This window comes from Suncus etruscus, chromosome 10 (assembly GCF_024139225.1).
Source record: "Suncus etruscus isolate mSunEtr1 chromosome 10, mSunEtr1.pri.cur, whole genome shotgun sequence".
In the NCBI taxonomy this organism is placed as follows: domain Eukaryota; kingdom Metazoa; phylum Chordata; class Mammalia; order Eulipotyphla; family Soricidae; genus Suncus; species Suncus etruscus.
In genome coordinates this window covers 101049238-101064983 of record NC_064857.1, presented here as the reverse complement: position 1 = coordinate 101064983, position 15746 = coordinate 101049238, and the positions used below count along the sequence as shown (strand labels likewise).

Genomic DNA, 15746 nt, shown 5'->3' with positions numbered 1-15746 from the left:
ATGCCTGTGTCATGGGGGGATAGTGAATGGTGGTGTGTGTGGTCTGTGGGTACGTGTGGGTGGTGTGGGTGTGATGTAAATGAGTGGTATATGTAGTGTGTCTGTGTGATGTGTATTGTAGGTGTGAAGTATGTGTGGTGTAGGGTGTATGATACGTGTGGTGTAAGAGTGATGTATATGAATTATAAGGTATGGATGTGAGGTATTGGGGTGTTTTGTGATGTATGTGTGATGTGTGGTGATGTGTGCGTGTGTGTGTGTGTGTTTTATTCTGCCAGAGGCAGAAGACAGATCTGCACAAGTAATATTCAAACCCTCCTCTTGTCATCTTTCATTGGTCTCTCTAGACATAGTTGATTCATTCATCAAGTTAGTACTAAAGAAATTGTTTGAGTTGATTGTTTATAATATGGATGCAACATTTTATGGGTCTGTAAAATCCTCCATCCTTTATCTATGTGAAAGCATGTGACAGTGCAATGCCCTGGGTTTGCTCCAAGAGGGAGTGGAAGATGAGGAGCAAGAAGGCTGTGTGCTGATTCTTACTAAAGCTAAGTGATGAGTACTATGGGTTCTATTGGTACCATTCTACATTATTTTGCCCATTTTTAAAAATTCCATAACTTTAAAATGTAGAGGATCTTTTTATACCAGGCACTGAGCTGCAGGAAGGACTGAAGCAGACCTCATTTCTGCTTAAAGTGCATAGGCCTCCTGGGAGAGGTGGGCCTCTTGGGGTTAGTAAAAATGTTATAGTCTTCCTCTCCCAAGTTTGGAAGCAATTTTCCATATGAAACAGACATTTGAAGCAGTGATTACAATCAGCATTATTATTGCATAAAATGAAACTGTAGCACAGAGCTGTAACACTTACGTATCTGAACAGAACTTATTTCCCCCAAACTGTCCCTCTAGCTGTAACCTAAGAAAAAACAGACTGTAATGCATCCTGGGCTCCAAAATGAGCATCCTCTGTCAGGACCTCCAGTTCAGAAGTTCTTGAAGTTATTACTCCTTCCTTTTTGGAAAGTAACAGGCAGAGAGGCCAAAAAAGGAGGTCCCACTTCTCTGATTCCCATGCAAGCAATGGGAAATATATGTCTCTGGTGGTGGTAGGAGTATAGATATATGAATCAAATTAGGGCTCAATAAATATACCTCTGGGAACCATGACAATTACTGAACAGGGGGCCGGAGAGATAGCATGGAGGTAAGGTGCTTGCCTTGAATGCAGAAGGTTTGTGGTTCAAATCCCAGCATCCCATATGGTTCCTGAGCCTGCCAGGAGCTATTTCTGAGCGTAGAGCCAGGAGTAACCCCTAAGCACTGCTGGGTGTGACCCCCCCCCCAAAAAAAGACAATTATTGAACAGATGAACTCAATGACAGAAGTTTGGGGAGAAGTTTGACCTGGTCAGGAAAAGCTTCCCTCAACAACAAAAAAAGGAGTTGAGTACTTGAAGAGAATAAAGAGGTATGTTCAGCCAGGGAACTGTGCTTTGCAAAGTCTAAGGGGGGGACCTGGCAGGCTCTGCAATCTGAAAGTAGCCAGATGTTAGGGGTTAGATTGGGGCCTGGGATGTTGGCAGGATTAGGGTATTAGGAGTTCGATTTAAGATTCTGGTCTTGAGGGCAAGTTGAAGCCACTTAGAAATAGACCCTTATCTCCATAGCCTTGCCTTCTTGACTGTGCGGTTATTTTTTAATTATATGTATGTTTATTTTATTTATACAGTTTATGTGTTTCTCTTTCATCTCTCTCCCATAGAGGGAGGTAACTCGAGTAGGATTTTTCAAAATAACATTTTCACAAGGTAGAAGTGGAGTTTGCCAAAAAAGATTCTCTAATGAGCTCAGGGAAATGATGGTGAAGCAGTCAAACTCACTTTGTCAGTGCGTGGCTTTCCTACACATAGTTGTTCTCCAGGGAAAAGAGTGAGTGAGTTTCCTCCTCTGCGTCTGACAGGGCTTCTTAAACTTTTTCCACTCGTGCCCCTTTTCATCCAAGAAATGTAACGCCAACTCACACTGCCAGAAACACCTCGGATTCATTATACATTTGATTCTGAATTAATATTTGGTTGTTTTGTGTTCAGAAACTTTGGCCTGTTGTCAAGTTTTTCACAGCCCCCACATTCAGTCATGTAATTCCGTGTGAGATCAGGACCTACACTTTCAAAACCTAGGAACTCTGGGGTTTCTTTTCCTAGGAGTATTTCAGGAGATTCATGGATGACAGACACCCTGTGTTTAGAAACACGGGACCCAGAGTTCCTATCTGACCTTCTCCTATTACAAAATACTAGCGATGACCATTATAACAGGATTTGGGGGGATCAAATCAAGCAGGTTAAATGTGATAACATATGTTCACATCAGCGTTTCATTCAATAAACAGTTTCTCTGAGCTGGAGTTTTCAATTGATTGCCTCAGAACAGAGTCAAGGTCTCAGTTCATAGGTGGTGGATGGTGCTTTTGCACTGGCCTTTGGTACATCTCACTAGGGTGCTCTGTTCCCCTTCTATTTTGCTGTGTGAAGATTTATTTGGCTGCATCTTTCTGTAATATTGACATTGAAAACCAAAGAACTGCACATGAGTGTGCTATAATTCTGCAGTCCTCTCTTCTGGGTATTTCTATGACTGTTAATTCATAAGCAATATGAACTATTGGAGGAGTTTTATACTTGGGAGTGTTTTGTGTTGACTAAATCTGGAACTGACTTTCTGCCAATGGAAGATAAGTGTGACTGTTCCAATTAGGAGTGTTGTGTGCCCTGGAACCTTCTGGAAATGGAAACAGTGTTAAAGTGAGAGTTTATTATTCTTCACGGAAGAATGTGTAGAAGAAATGGAATCATTTCCTTTACTTCAGAAATAAAGAAATCTTTCTGACACCTTGCCTAGTTTAGCCATTTCCCACTGAGAGAAGGAATTTATGTTGTGGTAAAGATGTATCACTTTCATTCTGTCAAGATCATTGGTGAGTTATTTGCTGCTTGAAGAACATTCCATGTAAAGATCAAAATTAGTGGTGGAAATGGTTTCTTAAGCCCCTAGCCTGCACAATTTTTGATCCTGTACTTTTCTCTGTGTTTGAAATGTTATTTTACCTGCGCTTACAGAGATCAGCTTATTTTGCCCAACTAATGTCATTTCAATCATTTTCACTGTAGGTTATAAATAATATTCCATGTTTCCACCTCCTAAATTTACTCTTCCAGTTTTCATTTTCAAGGTACTTTCCTAGTTCAAAAATAAGAACCATCTCATAGGAAAGTTTATTTATAAAATATTCTTTAAATTATACACTACCTTAACCAGAAATGAGCTTCATGCTGAATTTAAGTCCTTGAGAAGTGAGACTTACTTTGCACCTTCAAAATTCTGGAATTCTTTTATCTACGTTTTAGCTCCCATCCTTACTAGTTATGTCTTTTTATATATAAAAAAGAATGTATATTTATTCTTTATATATTATATATGAACATAATATATGTACTCTTTAAAGAAAGAAAGAGAAGGGGCCCAAGGTCTTCTGATCAAGGCCCCCCAAAAAAAGAAAGAGAAAGAAAGAAAGAAAGAAAGAAAGAAAGAAAGAAAGAAAGAAAGAAAGAAAGAAAGAAAGAAAGAAAGAAAGAAAGAAAGAAAGAAAGAAAGAAGAAAGAAAGAAAGAAAGAAAGAAAGAAAGAAAGAAAGAAAGAAAGAAAGAAAGAAAGAAAGAAAGAAAGAAGAAAGAAAGAAAGAAAGAAAGAAAGAAAGAAAGAAAGAAAGAAAGAAAGAAAGAAAGAAAGAAAAAGAAAGGAGGGAGGGAGGGAGGGAAGGAAGGAAGGAGGGAAGGAAGGAGGGAGGGAGAGAGAAGGAAGGAAGGAAGAAAGAAAGAAAGAGAGAGAGAAAGAAAAGAAAGGAAGGAAGGAAGGAAGGAAAGAAAGAAAGAAAGAAAGAAAGAAAGAAAGAAGGAAGGAAGGAAGGAAGGAAGGAAGGAAGGAAGGAAGGAAGGAAGGAAGGAAGGAAGGAAAGAAAGAAAGAAAGAAAGAAAGAAAGAAAGAAAGAAAGAAAGAAAGAAAGAAAGAAAGAAAGAAAGAAAGAAAGAAAGAAAGAAAGAAAGAAAGAAACTTAATATCTGTTGGGGAAAGGAAATGGAAGGGGTATAGTAGGGGGGAGGGTAAGGATGGGGCTGATTGGGACGGAACCTTAGGCCTCACACATGCCAGATCTACTGTCCCCACTGAGCACTATATCCCTGGAACCCAGTTCACTTTTCTAGTTGTCATTAATGAAGAAAGGTTCGAGTCATCAGTGTCCATAGCACAATTTAATGTATTTTCATCTCGTATTTGCCCACACATGTCTTAAAATAGTGACTAGAATGGCTGGGGTAGGGCTCTTGTACATGAAACCAACCCAGGTTTAATCCCTAGCATTTCATACGGTCCCTTGAGTCTACCAGGAGTAACCCCTGAGTGCAGAACCAGGAGTAAGCCCTGGAAATAGCCAGATGTGGCACAAAAAAAAAAAAATTGACTATCAGACTAAAGAAAAAAATAACCCATCAACCTTTCTTTGGGTTCTACCCTGTCTCTGAGGATGAAGTTAGTAGGCAAGGCAAGACTTGGCTTTTTGTTCATCTTTTATATCTCTCTGGGCTTTGGCCATCTACTACCTCCCTTTCGCCTTTTGTAGTCCGGTCCTCACTACTTTATCTGCTAGGCTTTCTCCACCTTCCATAGAGAAAGGTTACTCTAGGCCACTTACTTGGACTCTACAGATAAGTCCAGCAAGACTGAACAGATGCGTGCTTATGTTCATAAGGAAGCCATGGAAAGAGTTGGCTAGCTTTCTGGTTCTAACAGCATTGCATAGTCTCCTGGAAAATATTTGTATATATATTTTGGCCCACTCAGGGGAAAAAATCTTTAACTGTTAAAGCAGAGAAAGGCACCCAAGGAAATTAAACCATTTTGGATTTTTGTTGGTGGTGGTTTATTTTGTTTCTGTTTTTTTTTTAATATATAAACTACTTTATTTAAAGAGAACTAATCACATAGTTGGTCATAATACATTTGTTTCCTGGGGAGTAAAATTATGTAAAGAGAAAGAAAAGAAGAAATTAAAAAAGAGTACAGCATGAAAATTTGTGAAAATTATTGTATCTTGCAAGAAGGTCATTAAGTCATTGTCAGAATGTTTAGTAAACTTTTTTTGCTTGTTGATCATCCTGTTACTTTTTTTTTTCTGAACATTAGATGGCTTCTGATACACATAGGCATCTAAATTGGTGTGTTTCTATGGGGATGATAGTATTAAAAATACTCACTGTTTGCAGATGACATGATACTCTACTTAGAAAACCCTAAAGACTCTATCAAAAAGCTTCTAGAAACAATAGACTCATATAGCAAGATGGCAGGCTACAAAATTAACACACAAAAATCAATGGCCTTTCTATACACCAATAGTAATAAGGATGAAGTGGACATTAAGAAAACAACCCCATTCACAATAGTGCCACACAAACTCAAATATCTTGGAATCAACTTGACTAAATATGTGAAGGACCTATACAAAGAAAACTATAAAACTCTGCTCCAAGAAATAAGAGAGGACACACAGAAATGGAAACGCATACCCTGCTCATGGATTGGCAGGATTAACATCATCAAAATGGCAATACTCCCCAAGGCATTATACAGATTTAATGCCATCCCTCTAAAGATACCCATGACATTCTTCAAAGAAGTGGATCAGACACTTTTGAAATTCATTTGGAACAATAAACACCCTCGAATAGCTAAAGCAATCATTGGGAAAAAGAATATGGGAGGAATTACTTTCCCCAACTTTAAACTGTACTACAAAGCAACAGTTATCAAAACAGCATGGTATTGGAATAAGGATAGGTCCTCAGATCAGTGGAATAGGCTTGAATACTCAGAAAATGTTCCCCAGACATACAACCACCTAATTTTTGATAAAGGAGCAGGAAATCCTAAATGGAGCAGGGAAAGCCTCTTCAACAAGTGGTGTTGGCACAATTGGATAGCCACTTGCAAAAAATTGAACTTAGACCCCCAGCTAACATCATGTATGAAGGTAAAATCCAAATGGATTAAAGACCTCGATATCAGCCCCCAAACCATAAGATATATAGAACAGGGGCCGGGCGGTGGAGCAAGAGGTAAGGTGCCTGCCTTGCCTGCGCTAGCCTTGGATGAACCGCGGTTCGATCCCCCGGTGTCCCATATGGTCCCCCAAGCCAGGAGCAACTTCTGAGCACATAACCAGGAGTAACCCCTGAGCATTACTGGGTGTGGCCCAAAAACCAAAAAAAAAAAAAAAAAAAGAAGATATATAGAACAGCACATAGGCAAAACACTCCAGGACATTACAGGCATCTTCAAGGAGGAAACTGCACTCTCCAAGCAAGTGAAAGCAGAGATTAACAGATGGGAATATATTAAGCTGAGAAGCTTCTGCACCTCAAAGGAAATAGTGCCCAGGATACAAGAGCCACCCACTGAGTGGGAGAAACTATTCACCCAATACCCATCAGATAAGGGGCTAATCTCCAAAATATACAAGGCACTGACCGAACTTTACAAGAAAAAAACATCTAACCCCATCAAAAAATGGGGAGAAGAAATGAACAGACACTTTGACAAAGAAGAAATACACATGGCCAAAAGACACATGAAAAAATGTTCCACATCACTAATCATCAGGGAGATGCAAATCAAAACAACGATGAGATACCACCTCACACCCCAGAGAATGGCACACATCACAAAGAATGAGAATAAACAGTGTTGGCGGGGATGTGGAGAGAAAGGAACTCTTATCCACTGCTGGTGGGAATGCCGTCTACTTCAACCTTTATGGAAAGCGATATGGAGATTCCTCCAAAAACTGGAAATCGAGCTCCCATACGATCCAGCTATACCACTCCTAGGAATATACCCTAGGAACACAAAAATACAATACAAAAACCCCTTCCTTACACCTATATTCATTGCAGCACTATTTACCATAGCAAGACTCTGGAAACAACCAAGATGCCCTTCAACAGACGAATGGCTAAAGAAACTGTGGTACATATACACAATGGAATATTATGCAGCTGTCAGGAAAGATGAAGTCATGAAATTTTCCTATACATGGATGTACACGGAATCTATTATGCTGAGTGAAATAAGTCAGAGAGAGAGAAAAACGCAGAATGGTCTCACTCATCTATGGGTTTTAAGAAAAATGAAAGACACCCTTGTAATAATAATTTTCAGACACAAAAGAGATAAGAGCTGGAAGTTCCAGCTCACCTCAGGAAGCTCACCACAAAGAGTGATGAGTTTAGTTAGGGAAATAACTACATTTTGAACTGTCCTAATAATGAGAATGTATGAGGAAAATGGAGAGCCTGTCTAGAGTACAGGCGGGGGTCGGGTGGGGCGAAGGAAGACTTGGGACATTGGTGATGGGAATGTTGCACTGGTGATGGGTGGTGTTCTTTACATGACTGAAACCCAAACACAATCATGTATGTAATTAAGGTGTTTAAATAAATTAAAAAAAAAATTTGGGTCCTGGGGCCAGAGCAGTGGTGCAGTGGTAAGGCATTTGCCTTGCATGTGGCTGATCTAGGATGGACCATGGTTTGATCCCCCAGCATCCCATATGGTCCCCTAATCCAGGAGTGATTTCTGAGCACAGAGCCAGGAGTAACCCCTGAGAGTCATCAGGTGTGGCCCAAAAACCAAAAAAAAAAAAAGTTTTTTTGGGTCCAGGAATTCCAAGCACTATTGCTGATATCTGTAGGGTGTGGTTTCAGCTGCTAGGGCTTCCGGAAGTACAAGAAAATGGGATGGGAGGGAAGGGTGTGTGCCCACTCTCACTCCAAAAAAATGTCCTGCTAACATCCGCCCAAATACCAACATACCTGGAGTTTTGGTCAGATTGAGGTCTCTGCAGAGATCTCTGTAGAGGAATGAAGCTGGGCCATTGGTGAAGTAGTGAGTGTGGTTGATGAGTGCTGCTGGCATGACTTCAGCAGGACAGGGACTCAGCTCTTCCTGCTTCTCCCAAGATTGCAAGCTTTCAGCTCTGTGGCCAGTATTCTCATACTATTTCATAGGTTGATTTACATCTCTTTTGAGAACAGTGAGTACTGGCCACTGTGAGAACTGGCCGAATCAGACATGGCGATCTTATTTTGTTTTGTTATGTTTTCTTCAGGCTACTTAGAACAACTGTGAAGCTACCAGTTATGTCTACTAAGATATAATTTAAGGCTCTATGTTGTATTTGTCTGTATAAATATCCTTACTATTTATCTATGACTTTACAAGAAATTATCCAAATTTGTAAGAATTTTGAAATCTTTGGGAGCTAATTTCTACACTGGACTTTTTTTTAACTTTTGGGTCATACCAGCATTGTTTAGAAGCTATTTCTAGCTCTGTTTTTAGAATTGACTTCTGGGGGTATTTCAGAACTATATATAGTATCATGGATTTGAACCACAGTCAGTGGGATACAAGAAAGGCACTTTAACTCCTGTATTATCTCTCCAGCATGTCCTCCCTTTATTTTTCCCAGAAACTATTTTCTTTAAGTAAACTATTGAAACTGGGAGAGATTGCTCAATGGGTTAAGCAAATGCTTTGCTTATGGAAGTCTGGGATTTAGTCCCCAGCCACATATGACTTCAAGCAAAATTTAAAAGTAATGTATTCTTTCTTTCCCCTTAGGATAGAATGTTTCCATCAGATTTAGGTGCCAGTGGGTAAAATGTTCGAATTGCATGCAGCAGACTAGATTCAATTCCTGGTCCCCACCTTGTCCCCTGAGGACCACTAGGAGTGACAGAACTAGGAGTAAACCATAAGTGCTACTGATTGTGACCCAAAAACAAACAAACAAAAAATGGAAGTCACAGAATTAAAGACTTCATAGAATTTTCTTGACATTTTGAAGCTCTTAATGAATTAAGTTGGGACCAATTTGACCATTCACCCATTTGTTTTATTTTTAGAAGGTGAAGGCAACATGAACTTACATAACCATAATAAAATTAGAGAATTCCAGAGAGAAAAAGATAAGTAAAGTCAGGTTTGCTCTAATATATCCCATCCATCTACCCAAATGAAGAGAATGAAATGGAGATAGTCTAGTTAATGAGAGAAAATTAAAAAAAAAAATTTCCAGGCTAATTTTTGTCGCCTACTTAGAAATTCCTTAGTCTGGGATTTGTTATTTCTAACAAATTCTGCCCTCATGAGTTAACCACCTGGATGATTCTGCAGAAACTTCCCTGCTTTTCTCCTATGAAGAAAAAGGTCTTGCTTCCTATTCTCCATTTAGATAACAATGTTGTTTTTCAGGTGGAGATAGACAAGATGTTACTTTGCTATTCAGCGTAAGCTCTGTTAGGGCACTAACACACCCTTTCCTGTTTGCTTGTTTGTTTATATACTACTTTGTTCTAAAGATTGCTTTTTCCTTATTTTCGATTGACTGGTAAAGCTTTTATCCTGCTGAGAGTGAAGGCTAATTCTGCTTCCTTTCCCATCATCTTTTGTGACTAGTTATTTTTAATCTCCCCTTGTTATTCAGGCATTGGAAAAGGCTGATACCAAGAGATATAGCATTTTGTGGGCCCGGAGAGATAGCACAGCGGCGTTTGCCTTGCAAGCAGCGGATCCAGGACCAAAGGTGGTTGGTTCAAATCCCGGTGTCCCATATGGTCCCCCGTGCCTGCCAGGAGCTATTTCTGAGCAGACAGCCAGGAATAACCCCTGAGCACTGCCGGGTGTGGCCCAAAAACCAAAAAAAAAAAAAAAAAAAAAAGAGATATAGCATTTTGTTATTTTTTTCCTTCAATATAATGCTAGTAAGAAATATGCCCAAACTTATTTTCTTTCCTTTTTTTTTGTTTTTGTTGTTTTTGGGCCACACCCATTTGACGCTCAAGGGTTACTCCTGGCTATGTGCTCAGAAATCACCCCTGCCTTGGGGGGACCATATGGGACGCCGGGGGATCGAACTGCGGTCCATCTTACGCTAGCGTTGCAAGGCAGACACCTTACCTCTAGCGCCACCTCACTAGTCCCCCCCCCTTTTTTTTTTTGTTTTTGGGTCACACCTGGCAGCGCTCAGGGGTCACTCCTTGCTCTATGCTCAGAAATCGCCCCTGACGGGCTCTGGGGACCATATGAGATGCCGGGATTCGAACCACCATCCTTCCGCATGAAAGGCAAATACCCTACCTTCATGCTATTTCTCTGGCCCACCTCTTCTTTTCTTGACTTGAATAACTCAAGTCAAATCAGCTCATCTGTAATCAGCCATAAGAGATCCCATCTTTTATCCTCCTTCTTTTCTCTGTGTTGATCTTTTTTACAGAGCAGGGGGGCGCACACTTTGTTGTCATGCCTGCATACTTTAGGTGCAGTCCTCACATATATTCTTGCCAGGCTCAGACACATTTAGCAGTATTTCTCACACATATTCTGGTGGGGGTGGACTGTCATTGTGGCACACATAAATGCTCACCAAAGCTCTTCACACTTAATCTTGATGCTGGCACACACACACACATCTGACTCTGCACCAATGCTTACAAGTTCTGCTTTCACACACTGTGTAGTGATGCTGGGAAACTGAGCAGAGCTTCCAGGTCCACACTCAGCAAATGTCAGTGGCACCAAGAATGGAATTTGTGATCTTACACTTGCAAGGTGGGACTTTTCACTACTGACCCATCCCCCTAGATCAGGGGTCTCAAACTCGCGGCCCGCGGGCCATTTGCGGCCCTCCGTACAACATTTTGTGGCCCTGCCCTAGAGGAATCTTTTTTTGTTTTGTTTTGTTTTAGTTGTTTGGGTCACAAACCCCAATGTTCAAGGCTTACTACTGACTTTGCACTCAAGGATCACCCCGACTTTGCCTCCTGCGACCCCCAGGTAAATTGAGTTGAGACCCCTGCCCTAGACACTAGATTTAATTATTTGCACAAAAGCATTTATATTTTCCATTGTTTTACCCTCCCATTTTTATTGACATTCCATGATATACTGTACTGTTGGTGCTATCTATGTCCATGTATGCATCATTCCAACACTGCACATAAAATCAGAATGCCAGGTTCCCTCCACTACCAATGTCAAAAAACAAAATACCATTCCATCCAGCCCCTCTCATGCCACCACCAAGCTTAGTTCTGTGATCAGATCTCCAGTTTTATTTTATTTATTATTTACTCCTTTATGATGTATCACTTTTTAGAGATTCTGATTTTTTAATGTTCACTTTTTATTAGGAAAATTCTTTTTATATAGTTTTTGTTTAACTTCCAAGTGTTTGCTTTTGTTCCCATTTCTGTTTGTGATTCATTTTCATTTCAAATCACCATGGCCTAGGAGAATGTTTGATAAGATTTCTATCTTCTTTTTTTTTTTTCTTTTTTTGGTTTTTGGTTTTTGGTCACACCTGGCAGTGCTCAGGGGTTCCTCCTGGCTCTATGCTCAGAAATCTTAGCAGGCTCGGGAGACCATATGGGATGCCGGGATTCAAACCACCATCCTTGTGCATGCAAGGCAAACGCCTTACCTCCATGCTATCTCTCCAGCCCGACTTCTATCTTCTTGACTTTATAGAGATACATTTTGTGACTTAGCATATATATTGTCTATCTTGTAAAATGTTCCATGTGCACTAGAGAAGACTATATACTTAAGGTTTGGTGCAAAAGGGCCTGTATATGTTGCTAAGCCCATCTCTTCCATTTCTTCCATCAAGGCCAGTTGAGTTTTTGCCTTTTTGTTCTATCAGTGGTAATAGAAGAGTGTTAACAGCTGTTACCACTACTGTGATGTTGTCCATCTCTTCCATCAGATCTATTAGTTATTTTTTTAAATATATTTGTGATCCATCATTGTGTTAGATATGTATATATATTTAGAAGTGTGAGTTCTTCTTATTGATTGATTCCTTAATTACTGAGAAATGACAACCCTTTTTCTTTATGGCCTTTTTAAATTTGAAGTCTATTTTGCTGATATAAATATGATATTTAAGGAAATTGTTTGCCTGTAAGATAGTTTTCCAGTACTTGTCTTTGAGCCTATATTAATCCTGAGTGTTTAGACATGTTTTGTAGGCAGCAGAAAATTGGTTTCATGTGGGTTCTAATCCCACATGCCAATCCTTTGGTTGGTGAGTTTAGGCCATTAATGTTGAGTGAGATGATTGAGGTGAAGACACTTATTTCCATCATTTTGTATAAATTACATGTAGTTGTGAATTTGTTTTGCCTTATAAAGAAGCTATTATTTCTGGCAAAACTGTTTTCAAAACAAGCTCTTGCTTGTTCGTGAAGCATTGTATCATTTTTCAAATCTCAGTGATAACCTAGCTGACTGAGTATTCAATTCATTAATTATTTTTTTACTATATCCCATCATTTTCTTCTGGCCTATAGAGTCCCATTTGATAGATATGCTATGGATTTTAAGGGATTTTTTTTATTTAGAAATTCTGATCTTGCTGGTTTCAATATTCTTCCTTTGATTTTAACTTTTGTCATTCTGATTACAGTGTTTCTTGGAGTTTTTCTGTTTGGGTTTATTTCTTCTGGGAAACATCAATCCAGCAGTAATGCAGATCTGGTGACTACCCCTCTTATCTTTGGGAAATTAGTATATAAGATTTCTTTCACTACAAGTATTTTTTACCAAATTTTCCTTTCTGTTTCTCAGAGAATTTGATGAGACTTACACTGTTTTTCTTGAACCGATTCTATAGTTCTATATTATAGTGTTTGTTTCTTTTCAGATATTTTTCCATCTTCTGTTGTTTTCTAGAAGATTCCTGCATCCTATCCTGGAGCTCACTGATCCTTTTCTCCACTGTCATTATTTTTTAAATTTTATTTTTGGGCCACACTCAATGACACTCAGGGATTACTCCTGGCTATGCACTCAGAAATCGCTCCTGGCTTGGGGGACCAGATGGGACTCCTGGGGATTGAACCACCTAGTGCACGCAAGACTTACGGCTTGCACCACCACTCTGGCCTCTCCACTGTCATTATTTTGTTACCGAGGTCTTCTATTGAGGTTTTTATTTCACCAACTATGTCTTTGTTTTATCGCTTCTGATTGTAGCTTTCTAATTTCCATTTTCTGAGACATTATAGAGTTTATTGTTATCAGTGAGTCTTTTTGCTATTATTTTTACTCATTAAGCTTAGTGAGCTTCTATGTAATTCCCCATTGTGTTTTCTGTGTTCTGTGGGTGAATATTTGTGGTTTTCTTATATTTGGCGTCTCTAAGGGCTTGGGCTGAGTATTGCTTTCTTTATTCCTTGCCTCTCCTCACACATTAACAGGAGACACAAGTGTATGCAGTGGGAGATTCAGTGAATAGAGCTGTCACATAGCTGTGTGGCTCAAATATAAGCAATGGTGAGCAAAGCTGTGGGATATGAATGTGGTCCTCAAAGTTAAGGTTATGGGATATAACCAGAGTTATGATTGAGAGGTATGAATGTGGGCCTTGAAGTTGTATGAACAAGCAGGGAATCTGAAACATGAAAGAGGGTCTGTTAAGATGGTTGACGTAGGATATGGAGACAGCCAAGACAGGAGGTAAGATCATTTTCTTCTAGCTCCAAAAGGCCCCAGCTAACATCAGCAAGGGTAGCCTCACCTGGAAGGTTGAATAAACGAGGAGAACACATTACCCTATATTAACCTCACTTTAAAGTCAAGGGGCCATAAGATATACCATGGAGGTTAAGATGCTTATCTTGCACAAAGCATACTGGTTCTTTCCCTGGCACCATAATGGTTCTTAAAGCACTGTCCAGAGTGATCCTGAGCACAAAGCCAGAACTAAGTCTGGCTAGATATAACCACTGGATATATCTCTCACCACCAAAAATAAGTTATTTTTATATAAAGTCAAAAGAATCAATGCTAATTTAAATGCTCAATTCCCCTACATTCTAGTTGTTCAGATCTCTATATTCCACAGAACCAAGATTGGACATCTTTATTTGACATAATTTCTTGGGCTTCTGTTTTATTTTTTGACACACAGCTGAGTGTGGGGGATAAAAAAAAGCATAAGATATTATAGAATATATATTAAAATGAACCGTTTCTGTAGATGCAGGTTATAAACATGCAGGGCAGACACTTCATTAGCATGGCATATACACACAGGACTAAATTATCAGCTTGGATGATTAGGAAGACAAGACAGATACGACTTTGATATTGTGTGTGGCATTGGCGCCCATGGGAGCTGTATATTCATGCCCCCCAGAATGTGTTAGCTCTCTTGCAAGGCAAATTTAAATTCTAAAGGCCTGTAATGGGGAAAATGAATCAGGGCTAATATTTTTTTTTAAGCTCATGATCATGATGGGGCATCAGGTTAGGAAATTAGCAAGCAGACCTGGCTAAATCAGAAGAAAGTACTGTGTTAAACTCATATTTTCTGGTCATTTCTAAAATATTGGAAACAGAAAATATTGGGAACAGAAGTTTAAAGTGGTAAGAGTTTGGCATTAGAGGGATTCAAATCTTGCTTCTGTGGCTTGCGAGACAAATGACCATGACGCCATGATGATTCCAAATATTTTACCTCATTCAGACACCAGGGATGGTACTACCTCACTGAGAGGATACATGAAACTAAGATAGAAGAGAAATAATGGCTCGGCTCCTATGAACATGGTCTCTGTTGAAACCATCAGTTCAGAAAAGCTGAAGCTTCAGACTGCAAGCAGCAACTTCAGACTGAGCTGGATATTTTAAGGTGATTGAGAGCCTTTTAGAGCTGCTTTGGTACACAAAGTTAGGCAAAAAAAAAAAAAAACACACACACAGTTTTAAACTCCACCAAGTCCTGCCCTTGTGTGTGTTCATTTTCATTCTGCACCAACCACAGAGCAAATTGCAGGCAAATTCATTACAGTGGTAATGGGCATTGGGGTGGGAGAGAGTGGGCAGGTCACCTCTGAACATAAAAATGATACCATGTATATTTATTAGCTTAGGAGCATTGAAATAGTCATTTTGTGATCAGATATGATAGAAGTAAAGAGCTAGCTGGTTTACAAATTGTTATAACCCATTAGGTAGTTTTAGCAGAGCTAAATTGAAAGCAAGAAGAAAATAGGATTTGGTTTACAAATTGTTATAACCCATTGGATAATTTTAGCAGAGCTAAAATGAAAGCAAGAAGAAAATAGGATTTGCAGTCTTTCTAACAGTCATGTGTCACTTAGCAGAAGCAGGGTCTGGATAATGTGTCATTAGGCCATTCTGTGTTGTGCAAACATCACAGAATGTCATGATACCAGCCTGTTGGCAGAGCTGATGGTACACCAATGCTACATGGGGTGGCTGCAGGGCCACCGCCCACTGTGCAGTCTGTCCTTGATTGGAGTTCCACGTCATTAGACCATGCAGGGCTGACTGTGCTCATTAAGCAGCTCTGATCCCACTCATGATGAAGACATAGCCTAATCACTTCTACAGGGCATGGCATGGGAAACCTTTCTGCCCCCACTTAAACTTTTTACATTGTGGATGCATATGAGCATGTGAAAAAACTGGAGAGTTTCACTGATGGGAAAGAGCCAGGACCTGGGGTCATATTGATGATGTCTCAAGGTCCTTTGAGCGAGGCAGATTTCGATACAGTAGCTCAGAGCAAGAACAATCCCAGCAGCCACTTGTG

At 39.7% G+C, this 15746-nt stretch overlaps 1 protein-coding gene across 1 annotated transcript in view; it reads left to right on the top strand.

Moving 5' to 3' along the window:
- The window catches only part of JAZF1 (JAZF zinc finger 1), a 354408-nt gene that overhangs the window by 302270 nt on the left and 36392 nt on the right, over positions 1-15746 (top strand). The gene's annotated exons all lie outside the window — the stretch shown is intronic.